Here is an 18776-nt window from a genome sequence, read left to right as displayed (position 1 = left end):
AAGTCCGCAAATATTTGAAAATTAAACAACACACTTCTAAATAATCCATAAGTCAAAGAAGTCTCAAGGGAAACTTAAAAATATTTTTATTCTAAATGAAAATGAAAATACAACTTACCAAAACGTAAGTTTGGCTTATGTGCCAAAATACATGGCATGCGGCAAAAGTAGCACTTAAAGGGAAGTTAACAACACAAGTCAATAACCTGAGCTTCCACCTTAGGAAATCAGAAAAGAGAAGAGCAGTTTAAACCTCAACTTTAAAGGAGACAAAATGGAATCATACAAAATACTTGCAACCAGAAAAGGAAGAAAAACCAGCAAAATTGATGTCTCTAGTTGTCCTAGTATCTGGTAGAAAAGTCCTTGATGCATTCTTCTTAAGGTTGACTTAGATTCTCATGGAACTTAGACCTTAATTCCTCCATGAAATTTTTAGAGCCAGTGTATAAAACCTCATTTAAAAATCTAACCGGATTTTATTTTGGTATTGAGCAATGAACCCGTTTATTGAGTGATGGGAAGCCTGGGAGTTTTAAATGGCCCAGGATAAGAAAGCACTCTCCAGCAGAGTGGTGGAAAGATGGGCTTCTTAATTAATGGAATTAGAACAACAGGAAAACAGGATACCATACACTACAGTAGACTAAACTCCAAATAAATAAAAGATGTAAATGCACTAGAAGAAAAATATGAGAAAATTCAATTCAATTCACAAACTCAATTCGCTAAGAAAAACATGAGAAAATTTAATTAAAAATACATAAAAGTACTAAAAGGAAAACATGAGAAAATGCAAATAGAGCCTTGGAGTAAGGAAGGCCATTCTAATTAAGACTAAAAATCTAATGGGGCGCCTGGGTGGCTCAGTCGGTTAAGTGTCCGACTTTGGCTCAGGTCACGATCTCACGGTCCATGAGTTCGAGCCCCGCTTCGGGCTCTGGGCTGATGGCCCAGAGCCTGGAGCCTGCTTCCGATTCTGTGTCTCCCTCTCTCTCTGCCCCTCCCCCGTTCGTGCTCTGTCTCTCTCTGTCTCGAAAATAAATAAATGTTTAAAAAAAAAATTAAAAAAAAAAAGACTAAAAATCTAATGCCTCAAAGAAAAGGCTAATGAGTCTAAATAGATAAATATAAAAACCTTCCTTATAATAACAAACAAAACCACTTTATATTCCTTTTTAAAAGAATGTGTACAAAGTTTCTTCAATAAGTATAAAGTTTATATACTTAAACACTTAAGGTTCAATAAGTGTTCGATAAGTTCAATAAGGTTCAATAAGTCTTTTGGTATATACAACTTATCAAGTGAAGAAAGTTCCCTTGCATTCCTCGTTTTCCAAAAGTTTAACTAAGATCATAAATGAATTTTTTTTCAATTTTCTAATATAACTTGTATGAAACCAGAATTATCTCCTCCTTGAAAATTCTACAAGCTGTACTCATACAACTGCACAGGCTTGCAGGTGTTGAGAGGGAGGGTCTTCGACCAGCATTTTCATATATTTAGTTCTTATAGGTTGATCCAGATTCTCTGTTTCTGCTTGCATTAATTTTGCCATTGTATCTCTTTCTAGGATAGTAGCCACATCATTTAAGTTTTCCATTATCCTGAAGCGTATATCACATCTAATACTCACTTATTAATTCTAAATCTCTTTGTTTCTGTCATTGTTTTTCCTTATTCTGTGTTATAAATGACACAGAGTCCCTTTCTTTCTTCTACACCCATATTACCTTTGTTTAGAAGCTGAGGCTTTTGTATTGTATTTATTTTAATATCTACTTTTTTTTTTTTGCCCTAGAAAAAACAAATCGGGCTTGGGATTTGCCAAAGAGGCTGCCTTTCTAACAGAGATGTTCCTTGTCGAGGCTCCCAAGGCAAGTAGCATGGCCAGGCCATGAGGCTTATTGGAAGCTGGGGTGAGGGTGGAAAGTACACGGAGAAAGATTTGAAATTCAGAAAGGAGGTGTGAGACTTAGAGATCAGGGTGGCAGAGATTGTTGTGGTGCAATTTTATCACTTAATGTGTCAAAAGTAATGTGTCAGCTGAGGCCTCTGAGTTTGGGAACAGCATTGTGTCTCTGACTACTCCCAAATTGCACAAAATTTAGTGCAAACGTTACAAATAGAAAGCCATCACTCACTGCTGATTTTTTTAAGTTTAAATTCAAGTTAGTTAACACACCGTGTAATCTTGGTTTCAAGAGTCGAACCCAGTGACTCTTCTCTTACGTATGATACACGAATGCAGCCAAGTCGCAGGATATAAAAATCAGCGTACGGAAATCGGTCGCGTTTCTATACACCAATAATGAAGCAGCAGAAAGAGATACGAAGGAATTGATCCCATTTACAATTGCACCAAAAACCCTAAGACACCTGGCAATAAACGTAGCCAAAGAGGTAAAAGATCTGTACACTGAAAACTCTAGAGAGCTCGTGAAAGAAATTGAAGAAGACACAAAGAAATGGAAAAACATCCCATGCTCATGGATTGGAAGAACCCATTGCTGATGCCTAAATTGGGTCTGAAGAAAATGGGCCAGTCTTCAACACTCAGATTTTACATGCATGTGAAAATTCTGGATTGTAAGACAAAGTAATCAGAAGGTATTGCATGGCAACGTGCTTTGGCAACAGCCCGCCTTGGGCATGTACCTCTCCTCTTGGCCCCGCCGCCAAGATAACTATCTGTGTTATCTGCCATCGTATGTAAACATTCACATTTTTGGCTCCTGCTAGAACAGTGTCTGCGAATGTGGTCCCTTTGCAGTCATTATGGACTCATCACTCACCATGTCCTGCCTTTACACACACCCGCCATGTCCTGCATTTACACAGTCACCAAGGCACCATCCATGTTGTCTGCCCACACCTGATCGGTGACAGTTATCAACCTGGAGGCTTACAACCTGGAGGCAGAGAGGGAAGGAGGCAAACCATAAGAGACTCTTAAAAACTGAGAATAAGGGGCGCCTGGGTGGCTCAGTCGGTTGAGCGTCCTACTTCGGCTCTGTCACTATCTCGCGGTCCGTGAGTTCCAGCCCCGCGTCAGGTTCTGGGCTGATGGCTCAGAGCCTGGAGCCTCCTTCCGATTCTGTGCTTCCCTCTCTCTCTGCCCCTCCCCCGTTCATGCTCTGTCTCTCTCTGTCTCAAAAATAAATAAACGTTAAAAAAAAAAAATTAAAAAAAAAAAACTGAGAATAAACTGAGGGTTGATGGGGGGTGGGAGGGAGGGGAGAGTGGGTGATGGGCATCGAGGAGGGCACCTGTGGGGATGAGCACTGGGTGTTGTCTGGAAACCGATTTGACAGTAAATTTCATATTAAAAAAATAATAAAAAAGAAAAAGAAAAAAGGAAGTTTCAAATATAATAAGTATAAAAGAAAAACAAAAAACAAAAACAAAAAGAAAAAAAAAACAAACCTGGACGCTTATAACGAGCACTATCCAGACCCTCAGTTTTGAAAATATCATATGAAATCAGAGCTTGATACTTGCCCTTAAATTTAATTTTTCATTGTAGTGAGAATTGTTTAAATGTATTGCATTAAAAATTACATTTGTAGTGGGGCCTGGGTGGCTCAGTCCGTTAAGTGTCTGACTCCTGGTTTTGGCTCAGGTCATGATCTCACAGTCATGAGATCGAGCCCCAAGTCGGGCTCCGTGCTGGGTGTGAAGACTGCTTAAGATTCTTCCACTGCCCCTCCCCTGCTTGTATTTGCGTTTTCTCTCTCTCTCTCTCTCTCTCTCTCTCTCTCAAAAAAAAAAAAAAAAAAAGTTTCTAAGACTCTTACGATGACAAGTAAGAAGTACCTAATAACTGACACAAGGCTTTCAAAAATAGTATAACAAATTGTGTACAATCCAAACTACACAAAATAAAATTTTAAACAGTTTAAAACCATTTGGAGAGGACCTTATAGACATGTCCTGAAATCCCCTCAGGTGTTGCCTCGACGGGTAATGTGACTGAGGGTGATTTTTTTGTGTGCTTGCCTTCTCTTTCCTGTGTCTTTCAAATTGTAATGAGAATGTCACAGATGCTCTCGGTGCCCGCTCAGATCTCCCTTACCCCCTACACCATCCCAGCTGCTAACAGCTGGCTCCTGTCACCTTCTCCCCAGACTCCTCCTCACCTGACTGGTTGGAGACAATCACCCACCTCAGGGCCTGTGTTTGTTTGATTCCGAATTCAAGCAAGACGAGGCAGTGTTCCAAGACAAGCACCAGGGTGCCCCCTCCAACCAATGTGGATCCAGGCAAGGTAGCTTTACTTGCCCACGCCCTCACTTAGCTCTTTCCCATAGCTTCCCTCACTGCCTTGCACGGTTTTAGCAACCAACCCATTCACCGAATGCTGTGGAAGGCCGGGAGTTTTACGTGACCCAGAGTAAAGGAAGGGCTCGGGCCACAGAGCTTAATGAGCGGTGGTGTTGGCAGGCCATTTGGACATACGCTTGAGTTCTTCCCAAGTTCACACACTTAAATCTTAAACCCCAATGTAATAGTATTTAGAGGTGGGGCCTCTAGGAGGTAAGTCGGTCTTGAGGGTGGAGCCCCCGTGACAGAGGCTTGTAATAAGAGGACGAGAGCTCTTGCCCTTCTTCCCCATTTCCCTCCCTCAAGCTCCCCCCTCCCTCTCCCTCTCTCCCCTCTCTACCCCTCCCCTTCCTGTTCCCCCCCTCTCTCCCTCACTCCTTCCCTCCCTCTCTCTCTCTCTCTCTCTCTCTCTCTTTTCCTGCCCCAGGAGGATAAAACAAGAACCAGGAAGGGCTTCCTCATGAGACAAGACGCAGGATCTGCCGGCCCTTTGACCTTGACTCCCCAGCCTCCAGAACTGTGAGAAATAAATTTCAGTTGTTTACGCCACCCCTCTACGGTGCATGTTCCATAGCATGCCAAGCTGACTGACACGTTTAGCCGCCAGGTTGCCTCATCCCTGATGTGGTAAATTTCAAGATCGCTTTCTGACTGCAATCCGCTGTCCCTGGCTCACCCTTGCTTCCATCCTTGGCCCCTGCTTCAGCAAGTTCCTCCCATTCCATCCTCCTATATTCCTTCATAACACTGCCATCAGAGAACTTGTTTTTTTCTTTTCAGTCTCTTACTGACAACTGGCCTCCTTGGGAAGAACTTCCTTCCGCGTCACTCACCTTTCTTTTTGTTCTTCTTCACGCCCTTCTTCACCACCTCTGAAACGCGGCGGCTCCCCAGGGGTTTTTTTTCTTGTACGACTGCAGTCTTCACTCTTGGTACCTTCCTTGGTTAGGCAAGTCTAATTCATGAAACAAAAATCACCATCGCCTCTTACTTGTCTAGCAACCGCAAACAGGCCCACGGCTTCCAAACGGGCGTCCGAGGTCCAACTCTTGCCCCTAAACTTGCAAATACAAAAGCCTGACGATGTCTACACCAATCTCTCCCTGCAAATACACGGGACCTTCCTCCCCTGCAATGGCAGAATACTGTGGGTGTGTAGGTGGAACCACCCTGGAATTAACCTCGATTCTCCCTCAGTAATACTGAGTTTCCCAATAATCAGATCTGTTAAGCATTCAAGATATCAACAACTGAAGGAAACCAGAAAAAAATTTTTTTGGAAAGAAGTCAATATTTGGGTTTTTTTTTAAGTTCATCTATTTATTTTGAGGGAGAGAGAGTGCGCAAGCAGGGAAGGGGCAGAGAGAGAAGGAGAGAGAGATTCCCAAGTAGGCTCTGCGCTCACAGCGCAGAGCCCAATGCAGGGCTCGAACTCACGGACGATGAGATCGTGATCTGACCTGAAATCAAGAGTCAGAAGTTTAACAGACTGAGCCACGCAGGCGGCCCAAGAATTCAATATTTGAAATTGCACAAAACGAAAAGCCTCACTGTAGGAAAAATCTGAAAAGCTGTACTTTGCTGAATTTTCTCGTGCTCGTTATATGTTTATTAAGGATTTTTTAAAATTCTGTACAGTGAGACAGCATAATTGTTTTTAATACTTAACAGTCCTGAAGATCTTAATCTAGGCCTGTCCTTCTCGTTTACCCCCAGCTAATCTCTACTCCCTGACAGTTGAGTGTTCTAAGTGCCTCTGGAAACCCCACTGTTCCCCACAATGCCCACACCCTCGTCCTTAGCTGCCACCACCCTAAGTCAGGCTCCCCTCCGTTCACCTGGAGTCGTATGAGAATGTTCTCAATGATCTCTTCTTCCCACAGGACCACTCGGCTGGCTCCTCTCCAAAGCAATTTCAAACCCATCTCAGTCCCTAGCAACCAACCAACAAACTAACAAACAAATAAGCGAAGCAGAACAAAGCAAAACAAAATAACCCTTGATTAGCGGCACCGCATGGACAAAGGACAAACACCGTCGCACGACTCTCAAAGTTGTCCTGGTGTTTCTCAAATGTGACTTCCTGACCACGGTTATCACATGCGTTTTGGACACTTGAATTTTCTGGAAGGGGGCCCAGGATCCACCTACTTGTCAGGCTTCCCAAGTGCAAACTATGAACACTTCTGTCTCCCACCCAAGCTCGTTTCTCATTACTCATGGACTCACCAAGCAAAAACAGTGTTTCCCAATCTCAGATGCTTATTAGAATCATCTAGGACATTTCTTTTTTTCAACAGCGTACCCAGGCGTCTCCAGACGAATGGAGGAAAGCTATCTGGGAATGAAGTCCAGAAACCGGTATTTGGAATGCCCCAGGTGAATCCCTTGGGCAGCCAGGATGGTGAGCTGCAGGCAGGATTTAAGGCTGAGCAGCTCTGAAAAGCAAAGACACGTCTGTGGTGGACCTCACCTCCTTTCCTTTGCTCATAACTCCCTCTACCTGGAATGTAGCTCTGCCTGGATATTTGCCGAGCCAGTGCCCCTTAAGACTTGGCTAAGATAATGGTACTAATCCCAGGGAGCTCTCCCACACTCCCTCCCACAGACTGGGTTTGGGCCACTTTCTCTGGAGTCCTGTAACACCAAGGGCATTTCTGTCAGACTGTAATAAGCATGATTGCGGGGGCGCCTGGGTGGCTGATCTCACGGTTCGTAAGTTCAAGCCCCGCCTCGGGCTCTGTGCTGACAGCTCAGAGCCTGGAGCCTGCTTCACATTCTGTGTCTGTCTCTCTCTGCTCCTTCCCCGCCTGCACTCTGTCTCTGTCTCTCAAATATAAAAATAAACGATAAAACAATATGTTTAAAAAAGTATAATTGTACACACAATATAATCATTTCTCTCTGTCTCTTCCAAATAAGTTTGAGTTCTTTTTTTTTTTTAATTTTTTTAATGTTTACTTATTTTTGAGAGAGAAAGAGAGACAAAGCATGAGTGGGAGAGGGGCAGAGAGAGAGAGGGAGACACAGAATCCGAAGCAGGCTCCAGGCTCCTAGCTGTCAGCACAGAGCCCGACATGGGCTCAAACCCACGGACCGCGAGATCATGACCTGAGCCGAAGTCAGACGCTCAACTGACTGAGCCACCCAGGTGCCCCAAGTTTGAGTTCTTTAAAGGCAAAGAGCATAATTCATGCATCGTTGTTGGCATCCCGTGAGCTTAGCAGCGTGTGGCACGTAGTCGGTTGTGGACAAAGAATTGTTCAGTGAGTAAATGAGTGAACGACAAAAGGAACGGCTTGCTATTCTTGATAAAGTAGTGGATGGGCCACCTTCCTGGAAAAAGAGTCCTAAGGCGATGTTAAAATACTGGAAAGAAGACAATATTTGAGACTGTAGCTGTGAATTGCCAAGTGATGAGCAAAAGAATTGAATTTTGCAAATGTATTAAAGTATGGGAATAAATGTCTTTACTGTATTTAAAATATTGGCTTAACCAGGCAATCCTATGTGCAAGGTACTGGGGTGCCTCGGGACTGTGTGTATGCAATTAGGAAAGACCCAAAGAGGATTTAGTTACTATTGTAGTGGACTGTCAGCCCTTTACACCTTAGTGTAAATAAAAGTTTGAAGGTAGAAGGGTGCCATCTACTGAGAAAATGGAGCATAACAGAGAAGTGAAAGCTTCAGAGAGTTCTCGTTTCTAAATTCTTCCTAGAAATTGTCCCACCTAATTTCTTGTTCTATCCATCACATGTTTTATCAAGTTTTTTTCTAGATCATTTTAAATGTTTTTTTAATGCTTATTTATTATTGAAAGACAGAGAGAGTCAGAGCGTGAGCAGGGGAGGGGCAGAGGGAGAGGGAAACACAGAATCTGAAGCAGGCTCTGAGCTGTCAGCACAGAGCCCGACGCGGGGCTCGAACTCACAAACCGCGAGATCATGACCTGAGCTGAAGTCGGACGCTTAACCGACTGCGCCACCCAGGTGCCCTTTTCTAGATCATTTTAAACAGATTCATATTTAGGGAAACTTTAGATCTCCTCAATAAATATTCCATGCCCATTTTTTTTAATGTCTTTTATTTATTTTTGAGAGAAAGAAAGAGACAGAGTGTGAGCAGGGGAAAGGCAGAGAAAGAAGGAGACACAGAATCCGAAACAGGCTCCAGGCTCTGAGCTGTCAGCACAGAGCCCGACGTGGGGCTCGAACTCACTAACTGCGAGATCATGACCTGAGCCCAAGTCAGATGCTTAACCGACTGAGCCACCCAGATGCCTTCCATGCCCGTTTTTAAATACATCACCTTTTGTTCATGTTTTCCTTAAAATCTGTCATGTTTCTTCCTAATTATCCTTAATCAAGATTTAAACACACACACACACACACACACACACACACACACACACAAATTAGTGGATAGCACAGCCCCAAAGTCCAGGCAGTTATTCATTAACAAGCGAAAACACTACCACTTGCGTTGTTAATGAATGGAGGGGACAGGAAGGATTTTTTGTCAGCAGGCAAGGACCAGGTGTGTTCACATGATTTAATACAAAAGGCAAAACACGCTCGGCCAAGTGCGTCGTTGGAGCCTTTGCAAGAGGGTGTCTCTGGCATTGCTGAGCACACGGTACAGCAGAGGAAATCATCTGACGGCCGTTGAAGAAAGGGCCACCAGAAACCTGCTTTTCGGTTCCTCAGGGCGCGGTGCGGACAATGCTCTGTTAGTTGCACAACACATTTTCTCAAGACCCTTCCTTGTACACGGGCGACTCAGTTATTCAGATTGGAGGCTGAACCAAACGCAGCTGATTCGGTGGCATTTCTGCCGTGACCCCCCCCCCCCCCCAGCAGTTCAAACACAAGTAGCCAGAGCATTTATCGATCAGTTTCCAAATTCTCGCCCCTGACCTTTGTACCTCACAAATGGTGTATCATTTAATGAGAATGTTCATATGAGGTGGGTTTTATTTCAAGCTGAAGGAGAAGGAAAAAAGGACTCAGAGAAACTGAGGACACGTACCCAAACTCCGACATCCAGCGAGGAGTTGAAATTCCAAGGGCAATTTCTTTGACTCTCAGACCCAACTTTTCCCCACATGCTGAGCCTCCATCGCAAGGGGATAAGAGACAATCTACCCAAGAAAAAATCGTTGTGGGCAGCATCAGAGAGAAACTCATTCTTACACTGGGGATGTAGAGTCGAGCAAATCCCCACTGATTTGAATTCTTTGCAATATCTATGGGGAAGTGTTTCTCAAAAGGCTCGATAGGAAAACTAATCATCCCCAGGGTCCCTGTGAATAAAGAATGCTGACCGTTCAGTTGGATTTGGGAATCTCTGTGCCCCGAATCCCTTCTGAAGGTCAAAAATGTTCATTTTATGTTAAGAGCTCTGAGGGGTAAAGAACTCTGTTTAAATTGATTCATGTAAGGCTTCGTGCAAAATTTTTCTTGTAGCGCATCTAACACCACAGTGAACACGAGCTGGGAAGCATTGCCCTGGCCAGTCTTTACGAGGGGTCGTTAATGGGTTTCTAAGCAGGACAGTGACACGGTTGGATTTGCATTCTGACACAGGATTCTGGCAGGTGGGTTTTGGGACTGGGACGGATGAATACGAAAGAGCTGCCAGAACCTGAAATAAAATATCGGGGGGAAAAGGATAGAGAGAGAGACAAAATGGAAAAATATTTAGGAAGCAACATCAGTAGGGCTTGAGGGTAGATTTGATACAGGAAAGTAATAAATAACGAAATAATCTGCAGATTTCCAGCTTGGGTGACTGGGTAGATGTAGCATATGAGAGCGAGAAATTGGTTTAACTTTTTAAATTCGGAGTTTCCAAATGTATTTAAATCTAACCTTATTTAGTAGTAGTAGTATTTTGGGTATCCAATAGAACTAATGTCCTGGAAAGCACACTTCCGGAAACACTGCTTGCTATGAAAGTCTTATGCACCAGAAAGACAACTGGTCCAGAACACCTACTCAACGTCACCCAACTTTTATGGGGGAAATCCTGAGAAACATCTTATCAAAACAAATGAAATTTGTCGTACAAATTAACAGTGTGAAAATAATTTAAAGTGACATATAAACCTAACTTAAGAGAAAACTGTTATCTTTTCTGCCACTCTAGGATCTGGAGCAAAGGTTTGGCCAACTATAGCTCTCGGGTCAAATCCAGCCTACCGCCTGTTTTTGTAAATAAAGTTTTATTGGAACAGAGCTGTACGCCTCCGTTTATATACGGTCGATGACCACTGTCAAGCAGCGATGGAACATTGAGTAGTTGCGACAGAGACCGAACAGCCTGCAGAGTGTAAAATATTTACTCTCTGTCCCTTAACAGAAAAATTTGTGAAACCTTGAGCCAGTGAGCTGTTAAGCACCTTGGGGATGCTTGTAAAAGATCCGCAAAGTGATACAGTGAAATCCAAAACCACGAACACGGATACATTCGCGACCCAAGTTTCCTCCGACGACACCAGCTAACGAACACAGAAAGAACACAACGAAGAAACCCAAAGTGTAGGTCTCTGGCCCAGCCCCCCACCCTGCTTGCAGAAATTCTGGAACTTCGCTCCAGCACTTACCCGCCAGGGTTTATGTACCCTCGGCATCCGCCAGCTCCTCCCTCACCCCACCTTTTCTGCCACTGCCCGCCCCCCCCCAAACCCTGGCTCCCTCTCTCCCTAGCAGGCTGGCCCAAATAGCTACTAACAAACACCACGTTGGTGCTTCCTGGAGCTTTTATCAAGTTAGGAATGCATCCAGCGGCAAATAGGAGATTCCTTCCATACAGAGGTTTCAAAAACAAAAGCAAAAACAAAAACATCTAGCTGTAAGCGGTCCAGGCTGGTTCCATCCAGGAAGGATAAAGGAGGAAGAATGGCAGAGGCCTGAGGAAGCATTCCAGCTCAAATTGTCTTTTTCAAAAGCTTTCCTGGTAGCTCAACCTTCAAGGACAAGTTCGCAGGTATAGATAATGCCCCCCAAATGGTATAATGGTTAGCTTCCGCTAACATCTCATTATTCAGAACTAGCTCACATGGGAAGCTCTTTCTGCAAGGGACGAGCGCTTAGCTTTCCAACCCACGTAGTAGAGGAAGGGAGAGAACGCTGGGCATGGCTTTTAGAGGACCCAAACTATGGTACCTGGTTCAGCGCCTTTGCTTGGTTCCTTCCATTTCCCAACGTGCTCTCACCAGTTTGTCCAAGCGAAGACCGTGTCCTCCACTCTCGTCAGTGCCCGGCACTGACGTGGGTCCCACACAGTCCCGCTGGCCACACTCACAGACAGAAGTAGAGGCTGCGGCTTGTATGTGTTTGTCACAGTCTCCGTTCGTCATAACCCTAGGCATGGGGGATAGCACACTAGGGAACATCCCAAGCAATACCTTACTGAGCAATTTCTCACTTTATATATATATATATATATATATATATATATATATATATATATTCTATATGTAGAATTTCTTATTCTAAAGCTTGAAAGTATCTTGTATGTGTACCAGGCCTCTTCCAGAAAACTCATTCTGACGTCCTCCCTAGCATCTCATGTTACTTAATCTCTGGTCGGTCTTCCAGACATCTCCAAACAAGGCTGAGTCTACAGGTTGTATACAGCTCAGGTTCCCACTCTGTGATCCTCACAAATCCAAAGTGGATGGAAATAGGAGTTCGGGAACACCAGTGCTCAGAGCTTAGGTGGGAAGGAAATATTTATGAGATACCTACATTATTTGCACAAACTTAAGGTCTACATTTTCATTATAAAATGTGAAATATTTCATGTACTTAATATAATGTGAAATATTAAAGTCTATATTTTAATTATCGATATTTTGTCTGTTTAAAAACCAGCCCAGATGGAAATTCTCGGAAAAATGGTGACTAGGACAATGTCATATTCTTAAATGTACGAAGAATCTGAACTTAAAGGGCTGGATGAAGGCTGGTTGGTTGACGATTATTTTTGGTTAAAGTCTATACTAAAACAAACAAACAAAACTACAAAATATGTGATATTTATTGCATATCCTAAAAAAATAATCTTGCCTTTAAATCAGAGTTTTTATCCTCTAAATTAAAGAAGTTGTACTCAACTCAAATGCACCACAAAATAAATATTTGCCCCTTCACTAAATGCGTTGTTTTGGTCACGTGTAATAGTAATTAGGAATCTATCCAACATTATAACATAAGAATAATAAGTGTTGGTGTAGAATATTCAAATTCAATTCATATGCATTATCTCATTTGACGTCCACAATCATTAAGTCACTCCATTTTCTCCAGGTGGATCAGTCACCTCAGAAACATGGTTGACAAATTTAAGGGACACAAGTTAAGTCCTCCTTACCTCCCCCAAACATTTTTGCAACCCGCTCACTAATGCTTGACCCATTTCCGTAAGAGATGAATCTTTCATTCTGCAATTAGAAATAAGACCAAACAAAATGTCCACGGGATAGGTAACATTTTATTCGATTTCACGCACAAGTGTGAAGGCAACGCGGTGATTAAGGTTCAAGCTCTAGACACACAGGCCAATGATCCAACACGAGCTCAGCCATTATTACGTTTCCTCATCTGTAAAATGGAATAGTAATTCTCTCTACCTCATGTGGTTTTTTCCACAATTAAATAAAATAGTATTTACAAAGCACTTAGTGAGGCCGGTAGCTAGGAAGGACTCATAAAAGTTGTTGTTGTTGTTGTTGTTGTTCTTGGATTGATGGGAAAAGGAGAGACAGTATAACGGGCACCAAGGTATCTAAAGGGGGAAGAGAAAAGAACGCCAGAAGAATAGAGAAGTTCCTGAGGCACATAATGGACAAACCGGCCAAATTTCTCGACTTTTACGCGTTAGTGGGTGGGCCAGCCAAGGGCCCACGAGCAGTGGAGGCTAGGACTCACTGAGGGAGGCAGTGCAGCAATAGACCACCAGATGGCAGCATAGAGCCGTTGCCATTTTCACCCTGCAGCATTGCAGTTTTCATCCTGCTGAGCTGTACATGACGTTCCAAAGAGTTGGGTTCACAGCGGTGGAAATCCGAGGTGTCCCAGCCAGACTGTCCGTAATGCACCATCTAAGTCCTGAGGGCCAGTGTTCCTAAAGTCCTATTTCCATCCACTTTCCCTCCCTCTACCTTTTCTTCGTGCTCTTCTTGGGAATATAGAATGACTGGTAAATCGGATTTACTCAAAAGAGAATCAGTCTACACCCAAAGCAAAAAAATGCAGAGTTTGCTCTGCAGCAGGCCTGTTAGCTGTTCTTTCCAAAACCATAGTACTTCAGCTATGGATAAACTTTTATTAAAACAAACCAACGTTTGCCGTGCTTAACAGCACCACCGGTGAAGGTAAATCACATTCTGCCAAGAGCGGTTCGAAAGAAAAGTCAAACACTATTCCATCAACATCTTTGCAAACCAATTTTCAGATACTGGGGAGCTTCTAAGTGGATTCCTGCGAATAAAGCACATTTCATCCCCAAGCCCAAAATCCTTATGAATTTTCATTGTTGATCTAGAGAAATGGGTCCTTTTCCTTCATAGCCACAATTAGGAATAACAGTGCAGCGATCCGTCTCTGTCACAGATCAAAATACTGTAGGACCATTATTCTAAATCTGTTCGTGTTTAATTGGGACCAAGGAAGTTATTCAAGGACAAGTTCACGGGTATAGATAATGTCCCCCAAATGGTATAATTTACATTTGGTGCTTGGCTTTAGCCCACAGATGTGAAAAATACAAGCATCCCAAACGGTTCCCTGGAAACTGTACACATGCAGAAGCTAAAACCATTGCTCCCGCTCAGGCCAACATTCCCTTACACCTGAAATTTTCCCCTAATATGAATTTTTATTGTGATAGAGCTCAGTCTGGTGCTACAGCATGTTCATATCCCCTGTTTCTGTAGGCATGTCTAACTTTCGTATGATTTAATGTGAGTTTATGTCAATGTAAGAAATATTTCCCAAGTCATTTTTAATAATGACACTACACTGAGCTGAAGACAAAAAAAAAAAAAAAAATCCACGATTTGAAATATGTGTTCTTACCCCAAAGTTAATATCACCAGTAATTAACTTTTTCAGCAATAGTAACAAACCACTCAATGTGTCTCCTAATACAATGCACTGAGAAGGCTGTAATTATTCTTAGATGGGACTCCTTGCAAAAAGCATAACCTGAATCCAGTCATGAGGAAACTATGGATTGGGCTGGACTCTTCAAAAATGCTACTCATGGAAGGCAAAAAAAAAAAAAAAAGGAGGAAAAATCAGAGAGACGTGAAAACTAAATGCAACATGAGATCCCAGATTGGATCTCGAACCACGAAGGAAAAAAAATTGCTATACAGGACAGTCCTGGGACAAAAATGTAAAATTCACACAAGGCCTATAGATTGGATATTAATGATGTGCTGATGTAAAGTTTCCTGATTTGGGGAACTGTACATGGCTGTATAAGTGGATGTCCTGTTCTTAGGAAATGTACACTTAAAACATTTAGTAAAGGGCAATGAACTCTCAAGTGACTCAGAAAGAATATATAATTGTTATGCGTGTAAAATAAACATAAGAAAGCCAAAGTGCAAACATAGCAAATGTGAACAATTGGCAGATCTGAGTGAAGAGGATATCAAAGTCCCTTGCACTGTATCTGCAACTTTTCTATAAATTTGAAATTGTTTCAAAGGAAAGGTAATCCATTAAAAAACAAAAAAAGTAGGGACACCTGGGTGGCTCAGTCGGTTAGGCATCTGACTTCGGCTCAGGTCATAATCTCACGGTTCGTGGGTTCAAACCCCACATCGGGCTCAGAGCCTGGAGCCTGCTTTGGATTCTGTGTCTCCCTCTCTCTCTGCCCCTCCCCTGCTCTCTCTCTCTCTCTCTCTCAGAAATAAACATTAAAAAAATATTAAAACAAAAAACAAAAACGAAAAAAGTAGCCAGAAAGTCATTCCAGACTCAGTTCCAGCAAAGGCATTTTGGCTTCATTCTTTTCTTAATAAAACAACATGTACCAAGAAAATAAAAGGAAGATTTAAAAAGAAAAGATCGCCCACAACCCACGTCCCTATCCTGCGGGTGTTCCCATGTCTACAAGGTTCCTCCCACGTTCTTGCTGTCATGCGCTTTTTGTACCCTCTCTGTGGTTGTGCCAAGCCCCCACCCAAGCCTCTATCACCTCTCGACTGGAGATTGGGCTCCCCGCCTCCACCTGCCCCTCCCCATCCGTTCTCCCACCAGAGCAGCCAACGTGTGCCTTTCGTGTGCCGCACCTTCAGCGAGGTTGTGCGTGTTCACCAAAACCAAGCCAACAAACAAAACTCACCAAAGTAGAGATTTGGGCAAAATCCATAATGAAGCGCCCGGCCAAATATTTAGCATTCGAAGACATCAAACTTGGTTTACCATCAGTAAACTCCCTCCTACTCTTGCTCATCCCTAGAGCTCACCTTCTGCTAAATGCCCTCAACTCTAATTTTACCCCCCCCGCCTCCACCCCGTCTCTAGTGGGTTGCCCAAATTCTGCCTTACCCTGTGGCTCTCCACCTGGGCATCGCTGAAGCCACGCAGCTGTGCCTTAATTTCCCCAATCAGATCAGATTGGGATCTGCCCTCCGCGTGAGCCAGAGCCTGGAGGGTCTCACATAACTCTGCCACTAAGCAGCTGCAGGCCTTTGGCAAATCGTGTAATTTTTCCCGTTCTCAAATTTCAATGAAGTAAAACAAAGGATTAAGTAATTTCTAAAATCACTTTTAGTTCTGAAAGACTGTAGTTCTATGATTCTATAGCCAGGAAAAACAGAAATAATCAGAAAATCTGGAGCAGAAACATTGTGAAGGGCAACAGAATGAAAGATGATCGCGAACGTCGGAGGTTTATTTCAGGGCTTGGAGGCAGAGGATAGCAGAGTAAGACTCCCTCTCACACAAGCTGGTCGAGGAAAATTAGGTGATGAGACTGGGAATTATAGAAGGAGATAGTAAACGACTCAGCAAAACCATTGACCGTGGCTCTGACCAGCCACGGATGAATGACAGATGCGGTAATGAAATACCTCTGAAACGGAATTCTAGCAGCAACTTTTCTTCCTTTAATATTTTCAACAGCTTGGGAAGTACGGTCACTTTTTCAGGGTACTCGATCAATGGCTCTGAACGCATGGTCTACAAATCTAGACTAGACATCAGAGCACGTCAGTGTCAAGGGAAGGGGTGATGAACAGCCAGTCCAACTTTTTATTGAGTATGTGAGGACACTAAAGACCAGACTGGCTGAATGATTTGCCAAAGGCGACACAGAATGGTGTCTCACTGCCATACACCCTCGTCCGTGAAACGCTTCTAGTCAGTCCGGACCAGGCTGGCCTCTGGAGCTTTTGCTGAAGCCAAGGCCATACTTGACTTGTGGCATTGATTCACACGTTTCAGCCCTGCCCGTGCCTCTGGGACTGCATGGCAGCCTAGGTAAGTCACGTCCGAGGACATCTTTTGAAGCGTTGGAGTCATTCCAGCCCCCGGGGCTGGGGTCCAATATGCACACGCCCTGCCTCCTTGAGGTGGGTCCCTCTCTAAAGTGGACCCGGTGAATACAATCGCAAGCAACTCTTCAGATGCAACCACCGCGGTGTTTTCTTTCTGGCAATGGCAGAAGAGGAGAGGGCTACTTCTGTCCCCTTCAGCGTGCCTCCGGAAATGTGGAAGGTTGGCAAGCCATTGAACGACAGCACCTGACGCCTGATCTGAATTCACGCTAACGTGTCAAAGGAAAAAAGCCAATTCACTTAGGGAGATGCTCAACATCGTCTTCTTGTCGGGATTTGTCTGCGAACAGAAGATAAAGTTAAGGGGAACTCCGTGAGGGAAGGCGATTCCCTTCGTTACTGCTCTTGGCAATAATGAGGATAGCCCCTTTCACCCGACATGGTGATGATCCCTCCCATCTTAGCATGTGAGAGAACAAAACACACAGGCATCGTGCCTCCCACTAGCTCTGCAGTGAGCCTTCTCCAGCTCCTCTTGGTTTAATCCCCAGTCCCTGCCAAGGCTAGATGAGAGCTTCTGTGCTTCTGGAGATCCCCCTGCTCTGTGCAGGGACCACTCCCTCCCGAAGCCTCGGGTCCAGCAGAACCTGCTATCACACATCCCCTTGCGGGATTTTCTCATGAAAACATCTTCAAGACAAACAAGCATGTAATTCCTTGAATCTCCAGGTCTTAGGTCTGGACACTTAATAAAAACCTCCCCGGGGCCCCTGGGTGGCTCAGTCGGTTAAGGTGAAGCATCTGACTCCTGATCTCACCTCAGGTCATGATCTCACGGTTCGTGGTTTCAAGCCCGCCATCGGGCATCTGATGGTCCAGAGCCTGGAGCCTGCTTCGGATTCTGTGTCTCTCTCTCTCTCTCTCTGCTCCTCCCCTGCTTGTGCCCTCTCTCTCTCTTTCTCAAAAAAATAAAATAAACATTAAAAAAAATAAATAAAATACAAATAAAAAGACAAAGTCTGAGGCCCTCGTTCTAGAGAATAATCTAGACATACAGTTTAATTTGTGAGATCCTTCACAGGAAGGGGGAGTCGTAGACTCGGGATTCAATTTCTCTTTTTTGGAAATCAGATTGAATCTGAAAATCTATTCTTCAACATACAAGCCAGGGGAACTTGGGCAAATCACTTCACCTCTTCAACTCTCACTAGATCATTGGAAAAAACACGTTTGATAGTAAACACATTTCAGTTATTATTAGTAGGTATCAGCAGCAGCTACTGAGGAGGCAATGTCACGAGACATTTAGCTTGTGGGTTCTGCAATTACATTGCCTAAGTTGAAATCGTGGCTCCCTCCCGTACCAATTAGATGACTATGGGCAAATCATTTCACTCCAACTCCCAAGTCATAGGTATTTCTTCTGTAGTGTAAGGTTGAGGGTTGTCCCGAAGAAAAAGAGAAAGAAAAGCCAAGTAGCCACAGAAAGGGCGTGACACAGTGCTTGGTGAATAATAAGCGTTTACGAATATTAGTTATCGTTATTATTCACGGCAATGATGCAACAGCATCATTGGTAATAATATTGCTTTATTATGGAGACACCTTATAATAATTATTAACAGAGGACTATCTCCCCCAAAAATGTGCTTGGCAGGATTAATGTTTCCATCTTCGACTAGTGCTTGTCACAAATACCCATCCTCTCTGAATGGTGCAAGGACCTTTCGAAAGAATGTTCTAGATGAACTAGAAGTACACATGATCCAGTAATATTCTAGAGAAGGAAACATTTTTTTTCCCCCTCCTGAGCTGTTCTGTTTGTTCTGACTCTATTAAAAATCTTTCTTGTGCTACTTAAATAGATGGGACACTGATGATAAAAAAACAGTAACAATTCCTGCCAATAGTTCTAATATAAAAATTTTCACTGGT

Source organism: Panthera pardus, unplaced genomic scaffold (genome assembly GCF_024362965.1).
Source record: "Panthera pardus isolate Hobbes unplaced genomic scaffold, ASM2436296v1 HiC_scaffold_7, whole genome shotgun sequence".
Classification (NCBI taxonomy): domain Eukaryota; kingdom Metazoa; phylum Chordata; class Mammalia; order Carnivora; family Felidae; genus Panthera; species Panthera pardus.
Note: the sequence above shows the minus strand (reverse complement) of the source record.